Source organism: Mirounga angustirostris, unplaced genomic scaffold (genome assembly GCF_029215605.1).
Source record: "Mirounga angustirostris isolate CCGP_5_RB_7025 unplaced genomic scaffold, mMirAng1.0.hap1 SCAF_15, whole genome shotgun sequence".
Lineage (NCBI taxonomy): Eukaryota > Metazoa > Chordata > Mammalia > Carnivora > Phocidae > Mirounga > Mirounga angustirostris.
Window position 1 is genome coordinate 83,381,786 of NW_026991723.1, and position 9,612 is coordinate 83,391,397.

The window sequence follows — 9,612 nt, forward strand, 5'->3', positions numbered from 1 at the left end:
ACAGCTTCGGTGGGAGGGCACAGTGCAGCACATGGTCGTGTCTCAGTGTGGATTCCCACCACCGTCTCCAGACTCCCTGGGGCACTTAGCAGATTTGGGGGCGACGAGACCCACAGAATCCCAATTGCTGTAAGCAGGGCCTTGGATGGGTGTTTACCTGTCCTCAGAAAATGAGAGGAGCCCTGAGTTTAGTGACCCCAGCTGATGGTGAGCAGGAGTGGGGCTTTTTCCTATCTAGGGTTTGTGCGAGTCTCTGGGAAATCATGAGACTATGTCCCACTTCCATAGCACGTTAGAATTTACCAGTCCTTTCTCTACCTGGTTTAACCATCATGACTGACACCCACAGAGAGCTGTCCACGTGCCAGGTGCTCTGTTAAGCGCTGTACCTTCCACAACCCCATGAATCCTCCCAACCACCCTGGTAGTGCTGCTAGATTTCCAGCTCTCCGGTGGGGAACTGTCAGCTGGGAGACTGGAGGTGCCTGGCCCAAGGTCATGCAGCTGGTTAGGAGAAACAGAATTTGAACCCAGGCCTGTCCTGTCCATTTGTTCTTAACCCTGGCCTCTCCTTTCAATGTATCTGGTTCTCATAATAACCCATGAGGTTGGGAATCACAGGTGGGATGCCCTGAATGGGGAGGAACCAAAAGAGAAACTGAAACTCAGAAGGACTAGGGACACACAGTGAGGAAGAGTCAAGGCTGAGGCTTGGGTCCCTGGAGGGTGGGCTGCAGAAAGTGGGATTGTTTTCATTACAGAAGATTCAGGTAGACGTGAATACCTGGTTGGTGAGGGCAGGTCTCCTAGAGGAGGTGAAGCTGACACCAGATCTTTGAGGAAGACGGCAGAGAGAAGAGCTTTCCAGATAAAAGGACAGCCTGTACAAAGATGTGGATGAACGGTAGGACTTGCCAGGTCTGCAGAAGAGCAGGTAGGTGGGTGTGGCTGCAGGGCAGGGGTGGGGTGGGAGAGGTGAGGGTAGTGAGCTGAGTAGGCTCCAATCATGAGGGACTTGTAGACTGGCTCAGAAGCCTGGGCCTGTCCTGAGGGCACAGAAGGCTTGCAAGCAGAGAAGCAGCATGTCCTCTCTTGGGAGAATGGGCTGCCCACTTGACAGAGAGTTTGAGCGGAGAGTATTGCCCAAACAAGGCATCCTGAAGGCTGCTGGACCACAGCTGATGGATACTTTCCCCAGCTAAGCCTTGCAGTGTGCACCTCTGAAAGTGGACACTGTGTGTCTCCTAGGCACATCCCACTCTGCATCTTCTCCATAGTTCTAGACCTGCCACACCTTTCCACAGCTAGGCAAATGCTAGCGCATTCATTCATTCTGTGTCTGGCACTGTGCTAGGCACAGGAACACAAAGACTCTGCCCTCAAGAGAAATGAATACGGAAATAAATAAGAAAGTTAAAAGACCAGAAGTTTCTGATAGGAGCTGCATGGGGTACAAAGGGGTACAAAGAGAGAGAGAGGGCAGCTCCCCCAGGGGAGGAAAAGCATCAGTAAGTCCTTTAAAGAAAACTTAAGATTGTAGACAAAACTCCGAAGATGAGTAGAGCTGGCTAGCTGGGGTGGCAGGAAGAAGAGAACAGGTGCTCCAGGCTGAGCAGACAGGTGTAGGCATGAAACAGCTAGGCGGGTGGGGAAGCACTAAATGAGAGGATTTGGGGGTGGGGACACTGGACACTCTTCAGGCATCAAGGCAGGCAGGACCTGGGAGCCCATCCTGGAGCATTAATCAAGGGGATGATGTGATCACATCATCAACCTGGCAGCTGGTCAGAGGATGGATGGACAGGGAGAGACCAGAAGTCGGAGAGCAGAGAGGGAACTACAGCCATGGAGCAGGGAGGAGAAGAAGATGGCCTGAACTTGGGTGATGGCAGTGACGGCGCCAAGAAGGGAACAGTTTCAGGAGATATCACGGAAGGTTGGATAGAGAGGATGTGGTCAGAGGTTGGATGTGAAGAGCGGGGGTGAGAGGAGGTGTCGATGTTCTCCAGGGCTCTGACTTGGGGGTCAGGATGGATGGTAGCAGGAAGGTCCATGTGGGTCCCTTTGGGACATCTTGCACTGGAGGTCAGGCCTGGGGAGAGGTGCAAGTGTTCTTGAGAAGGTCGTGCAAGTCCCAAGTGTGGATAAGATGCCACAGGAGGGTGGGTAGAGGGAGAGAGGAGCCAAGAATAGAGGCCACGGACAGTAATTTATCAGGCAAGTCAAGATGAGGCACGTGCAAAGCGGGGAGGGATGGCACAGGCAGGGAGGCAGGTGGAGACCAGGGGAGAATAATGTCCCAGCCGCCAAGATGGGGGAGAGGGCTGGAGATGGAGGGAGAGTCCCAAGGACAGTCAAGCAAGAGAAGGACCAAAACGCATCCATGGGACCATTCTCACCGACTGTACTGTTGTCACTACCAAATCTAGCAAAGACATTTTTCCTAATAAGAATACTCACTTTAACAATGATGTGCCAACATGAGCACTTTTGTAGTTTGCCAGCAGGAGTGTAGAGTGGTGCAAGCTTTCTGAAAAGCCATTTGCCAAAAAAGTTTAGAATCCTGTACAACATAGTGCCTAGAGTTCACAACGCAGTATTGTGTACTTCAAGATTTGTTGGGAAGGTAGCTCTCGTGGTAAGTGTTCTTGGGACACACACACCCATAAGAAAAAAAGCACACAAGGAAACTACTGGAGGTGACGGATACGTTCATTACCTTGATTGTGCTGATAGCATCATGGTGTATGCATCTCTACGTCCAAACTCAACCAACAGTGTATATTAAACCTTACGCAATTTTTTTCTGGTGTATCGATCATACCTCAGTAAAGCTGGGTTTTTTTTTTAAGTTCAAGATCCTTGAAAATGTTCAGGAGAAGGAGGTAAGATACAGAGGCAGCCCAAGTGTCCATCAGTAGATGAATGGATAAAGAAGGTATAGTATATATATTCAATGGAATATTACTCATCCATAAAAAAAAGAATGAAATCTTGTCATTTGAGCCCCAAGTTCCCCTCCTCAGACTGGTATCCTCAAACAGACAGTGGTGTGTAAAGATGTTCATTGTGGCATTATTTGATTATAGTGAATTTTATAATGTCTTATATGTCGGATATATATTGGATAATGGATTACACATATTGGATATTATAATGGATTCTATATATTATAATATATAGCAATATGGTAATGAGAATCTGGAAACCTCTGTAATGTCAACAGGAGAGTGGCTGAATATTTTATGACAGACTATAAGAGGCATTAAGAGTGTGGGGTTTTTTTAAAGATTTTATTTATTTATTTGACAGTGAGAGACACAGTGAGAGAGGGAACACAAGCAGGGGGAGTGGGAGAGGGAGAACAGGCTTCTAGCGGAGCAGGGAGCCCGATGTGGGGCTCGATCCCAGGACCCTGGGATCATGATCTGAGTTGAAGGCAGACCCTTAATGACTGAGCCACCCAGGAGCCCCAAGAATGTGTTTTTCAATGCATGTTTAATGACAGAAGAAAGAGAAGCAAGCAGAATGTGTGTGGTTCTAAATTTATAATATATATGCATATATTATATATTTAAAAAGAATCATATTACTAATAGTGATAGTTCCTCACTGGAATATCAGATCATTCTCACTTTCCTCTTTGTGCCTCCTACATTTTTTTTTTAATTCTCTACACAGTCATTATTTTTCCCCAACTTTTATCTTGAAGTTTTTCAAAACTTCAGAAAGTTGCAAGAGTAATACAATGAACCATTCTTCCACCTTCCCTCCCTCTCTCTGTCTCGCTGTCTCTCTCTCTGCTGAATCAATTGAAAGTTACACAATTTTACACAATGTTCCACCCCTAAATACTAGAGCATGAATCTCCTCAAAACAAGGACATTCTCCCACATATCACAACACCATTGTATGGATTCAGTATTCCTATCAAATATTCAGTCCACTTTCAAATTTCCCCATTATGGGGGAAACCATTATGAGAGCACTTGACTGATTCAATCAGTAGAGCGTGGGACTCTTGATCTTGGGGTCATGAGTTCAAGCCCCACATTGGGAATAGAGATTATTTTAAAATCTTTAAAAATTAAAAAGAAACCCATCCATTATGATTTTTGTGATCCAGGGGCCAGTCAAGTTATCACACACTGATTGTCCCCCAAATATTTCAGCAGGATTCTCCCAAAAACATGAGCATTCTCCTACAAAACCACAATACCTAGAAATACCATATGACCCAGTAATTCCACTACTGGGTATTCACCCGAAGAAAATGAAAACACTAATTCAAAAAGATACATGCATCTCTATAGTTATTGCAGCATTATTTACAATAGCCAAGATACAGAGGCAGCCCAAGTGTCCATCAGTAGATGAATGGATAAAGAAGGTGTAGTATATATATTCAATGGAATATTACTCATCATAAAAAAAAAGAACGAAATCTTGCCATTTATGACAACATGGATGGACCCAAAGGGCATTATGCTAAGTGAAATAAGTTAGACAAGAAAGACAAATAGCATACGATTTCACTTATATGTGAAATCTAAAAAACAAAACAAACACAAACAAAAGACAGACTCTTAAATACAGAGAACAAAATGGTGGTTGCCAGAGGGGAGGGGTGTGGGGGGATAGGTTAAATAGGTGATGGGGATTAAGAAATACAAACTTACAGTTATAAAATAAATAAGTCATGGAGATGAAAAGTCCAGCATAGAGAACTGAGTCAATAATATTGTAACAATATCGTATAGTGACAGATGGTGCTACGGTACCTTGGTGAGCATTGAGTAATGTATAGAATTGTCAAATCAATAGGTTGCATACCTAAAACTAATATTTGACGCTAATGACATTGTATGCCAACTACAAAAAAAAAGATAAGTAAGTTCTGAGGATGTAATATACAGCATGGTGTCTATAGTTAGCAGTACTGTGTTCTATATTTGAAAGCTGTCTAGAGAGTAAATCTTAAAAATTCTCATCACGGTGTGCCTGGGTGGCTCAGATGGTTAAGCATCTGCCTTCGGCTCAGGTCATGATCCCAGGGTCCTGGGATCGAGTCCCACATTGGGCTCCCTGCCCCTTAGGGAGCCTGCTTCTCCCTCTGCCTCCCTCTCTTTCCCTCTCTCTCTCTGTCTCTCATGAATAAATAAATAAAATCTTAAAAAAAATTCTCATCAGAAGATAAAAAAGGGGGCGCCTGGGTGGCTCAGTCATTAAAGCGTCTGCCTTCGGCTCAGGCCATGATCCCAGGATCCTGGGATCAAGCCCCATGTCCGGCTCCCTGCTCCACGGGAAGCCTGCCTCTCCCTCTCACACTCCCCCTGTTTGTGTTCCCTCTCTCACTGTGTCTCTCTCTGTCAAATAAATAAATAAAATCTTTTTTTAAAAAAGATAAAAAAGATTTGTGACTACATAAGGTGATGGATGTTAATGAACTGTGGTAATCATTTCTCAATATATGCATATATCAAATCATTATGTCGTATACCTTAAACTCGTACAATGTTATATGTTATTACAACTCAATAAGACTGGAAGAAAAAAAACATATCCTTGAGAATATTAGATGTATTGTCAAGTTAGATTTTTATTTTTCGTAATTTCTCCCCGAGTGGAAGTCACATTGTAGATAAAGGAGCAAGCAATTAAGTTTAGAGACCAGTGGATTAGTCTCAACCTCCACAACAGAGCAGATAGCTTTGGATAGCTGGGGGCCCCAGTCTCATCTGGGACTGGGGATTGGCTTAGAGCCTGCAAATATAGCTGTGGTCCCGCTATGAAGTCGGGGTCCCTTGGGACTGAGAGCAGGTCTTCTTTTCCTTCTATTTCAGCACCCAGAACAGCACTAGGCACCCTGTCAATGGGTATAAATACTTGATGAGTTGCAAGCTAAGTATTCTAGTTATTCCTTGGGGAGAGGTACATATGTAGACATTTTCGTATACTTGAAAGTTGCAGAGAGTGTGAGAAGCATTCTGAACACAGGCACATGTTAACTATGAGAGATGATGGGTGTGTTAATTTTCTTGATGTACGTAATCATCCTGTTGTACATAAAATGAAATCATCATGCTGTACACTTTAGATGTACAGTTATACTTGTCAATGATTTCCTAATAAGGTTGGGGAGGAAGAAACACAAAACCATAATATCATTGTCACATTCAGATAATTTAATGAGTTTGCAATTAAAATTAATCCACACATTCAAATATCCCCAATATCACCTTTATGATTTTTGTGATCTGGATCAGATCAGGGATCTCCATTGAATTGGTCCCTGTGACTCTTTGGCCCCTTCAATCTGGAACAGTCTCTCATGTTCTTCAGCGTGGACTTGTCTGATGATTTTGGAAGGTTTTCTGGCAGGAATTCCTCAAAAGTGATGGTGTCCTTTCTCAGGGCACAGGAGATCCTGGCTTGTCCCGAGATTAATGGTCTTAAGTTTAACTATTTGGGTAAAGTGGTGTCTGTCAGATTTCTCCATTTGTAAAACGATTATTTTCTCTACATAATTAAAATGTTCATTTGTGGGTCATTCTTCGAGACTGAGTGTATAGCCTATTCCCAGTGGTGCTAGCACCTGCTGATGATTTTTGCCCCAATCACTTATTACGGTGTTCACTGTGAGATGCCACTTTCTGTTTCCATCACTTCCTAGTTGACACTCTTCTTTTTCTAAGATTTATTTATTCATTTTTGAAAAAGAGAGAGAGCAGGGGGAGGGGCAGAGAGAGAGAGAGAATCTGAAGCAGACTCCCCACCGAGCGCAGAGCCCGACTCGGGGCTCCATCTCAGGACCCTGAGATCATGACCTGAGCCGCAACCAAGAGTCAGCCGCTCAACCGACAGAGCCACCCAGATGTCCCCCTAGTTGATGCTCTTCTGTTAGGAATCCTTTTCCCTTATCCTGTATCCTCTGTTTTTTTAAATTCTATTTTTTTTCACATTCAAGGACTTTTAAATTCTGTGTCATAATCTATTCATGTTATTCATCATTTTGATCTTCCATTGTCCCAAGGTTGGCCATTGGAGCCCCTCCCAACTGGCTCCCCACCAATTCAAGTCCCTCTCTGTTTTCTGGCACATGGAAGGATATTCATTGTAATACAAAGACGAAGAAAACCCTGTGTGTTCTTTCGCAACCTCACTGAGGAAAAGGTGGGACTAATGCTCTGATTTTAGGGAGGAATGTGTGCATGCAGGAGGGTGTGCGTGCATACAACCCCAGGTTCTCCCCAGGCCTCTGCATCCCCCTCTTCTTCTTTATCCTACTTTTTTTCTTGTGGAAGAGCGGTGTGCCTCCAGTAAAATAACTAGGTTTGAAGGATACAGCTGGGTGGGTTTTGATAAATGTGTAACCAGCACCCCAACCAGGCTATGAACATTCCCACTACCCCCAGAAAGCTCCCTCGTGCTACTTCCAGTCAATCCCTTATAGAGGCCATCACTTCCTAATGCCCGCACCTTCTAGAACTTCACATAAATGGAATCGTGCCGTGAGCCCACCTCCTTTCTTTTAACTGCCAAATAAAATGGTGGTAGAAAGGCTGGCAGTCCCACCTTTGCACTCCCAAATATTTCTGAGGCTTTCCTTGGGAGAGGGAAAGAAGCAGGACCCTGCTGTCTCTCTGCAGGTTCTTTCTCCAAATCCCCGCTCCCAGGCTGGTGGCCAGGGAAGGGGTCCCAGACCAGGCTCATTTCCCCACCCAGAAAAAGTCATCTCGGTGGCCCAGAAACAATGACCTTGAAGTCCCCCTGGACATGGCAGGAGCCTGTCTACCCAGCCGTGAGCCTCAGACATACTGATGGCCCCCCGAGCCCCAGACTGGGGGGACCCCCGGGGGCCTGCGGTCCTGTCCATCTGCCAGCAGGAGCGGTGAGCGGCACCAGTGGCCGGCCGGCCTCCCGCATTTGTGCTGTCAATCTGCCCGCTGCCCTGGGTTGTTTACTGGAAGCTGGCCTCCCTGCGAGCGTTCAAAGCGCTGGCCCTGGGCACGTCTGCGGCAGGAAGCAGGTCGGGCAGTAATTGGCGGCACGGCTGTGCTGAGCGGGCAGCGCCGACCCGCTATCCTCCTCCAGCGGTCGCCTTTGAGGGGCTCCATGTTGACCTTCCAGCCCTGCAGGGACTTCCTGCTGAATGCCAAGCCTGCACCAGCAACAAATTACTCACTCCCTGAGAAATCTATTAAAAGGTGACAGCGGTTTGGGGGCCGGGTGGCAGCGGGGGCCCCCAGCCCTGGAGACCTAATGTCTTCTGTTCCCAAGGGCCACCAGCCAACTCCTGCTGAACTCAGAGGGAACTGAGCTAGAACTCTAAATGTGGGGGCCCAGGGAAGGAGAAGCTGCCATCCTTGAGGCCCATCTATGGCTTCCTGAAGACAGAGGAGGCAGCCTCTGAGTCCCCCAGACCTCATTTCCAATCTGCTACTTTTCCACTCTGTGTGACCTTGGGCAAGCTTCTCTGGGTCTCCCACGCCCACAAAGGACATAAGAAGCCCAGCCCACAGATTGGCAAAAGCAAATGAAGTGCCAGGCACATAACAGATGCTCTGTGAGTGTTGCTGGATCGGAAGCAGACTATGTTTATTTCAGTCTCCAACCGAGAGAGGCACGAGCCCCGTGACCTGCAGGTGTATGCCCATGTCCAAAGTAGGGCCGTGGCCAAGCCTCGAGATCAAGTGGAAAGGAGCTGCAGCTGGAGGACCTGGGGTTGGGGCAGGACACGGTAGCCTCTGATTTTCCCTGGTGAGGAGCTCTTACCCTCTCCAGCACGGCTCTGGCTGGTCAATGAACCCCTGGGTGGATGAGTGAAACTGACGAATGAATGTGGTAGGCTCCCTAACAGCCCCACAAAGTTGCCACCGCCCGAACCCCCAGAACCTGTGAAGAGGTCACCTTACATGGTAAAAGGAACTTTGCAGATGTGATGAAGTTAAGGATCTTGAAATGGGAAGATTATCCTGGATTATCCAGGTGGGTCCAGGGTATTCACAGGGTCCTTATAAGAGGGAGGCAGGAGGCTGGGATTTGAGGCCTGAAGGGGGGGGAGAGGAAGAGGTATCTACAGCAGACCTGGTGACATCCAGGCCTGGGCCTCAAAGTCATAGAACTCAGTCCTCTGGACCAGGTTGGGCCCAAACACCAATGTACTATTTTCATATGTGATGAGGTGTTCCTGCACCCAACTGACCTTATGACTTGGAGGAACAGAGATACCAGCTCATGACGCGTAGCTCAATCCCATAGTTACTGGATGTCCCATGGTCAGGTGCTCAGTCTCCACTAGGGTCCAGCAGGTTGCAGGAGCTAATTCTCTGCTACGGAGGTCATGGACTTGCTTCTAAGCCCTAGTTAAAAGAAATAATTTTTAAAAAAGATTTTATTTATTTACCTGAGATAGAACGAGGGAGCGAGAGAGAGAGAGAGAGAGAGAGAGAGAGCATGAGTGTGGGGGAGGGGCAAAGGGAGAGGGAGAAGCAGGCTCTCCACTGAGTAGGGAGCCCAACGTGGGGCCCGACCCCAGGACCCCGGGATCATGACCCAAGCCGAAGGCAGACGCTTAAATGACAGTCACCCAAGCGCCCCAAAAGAAATAAT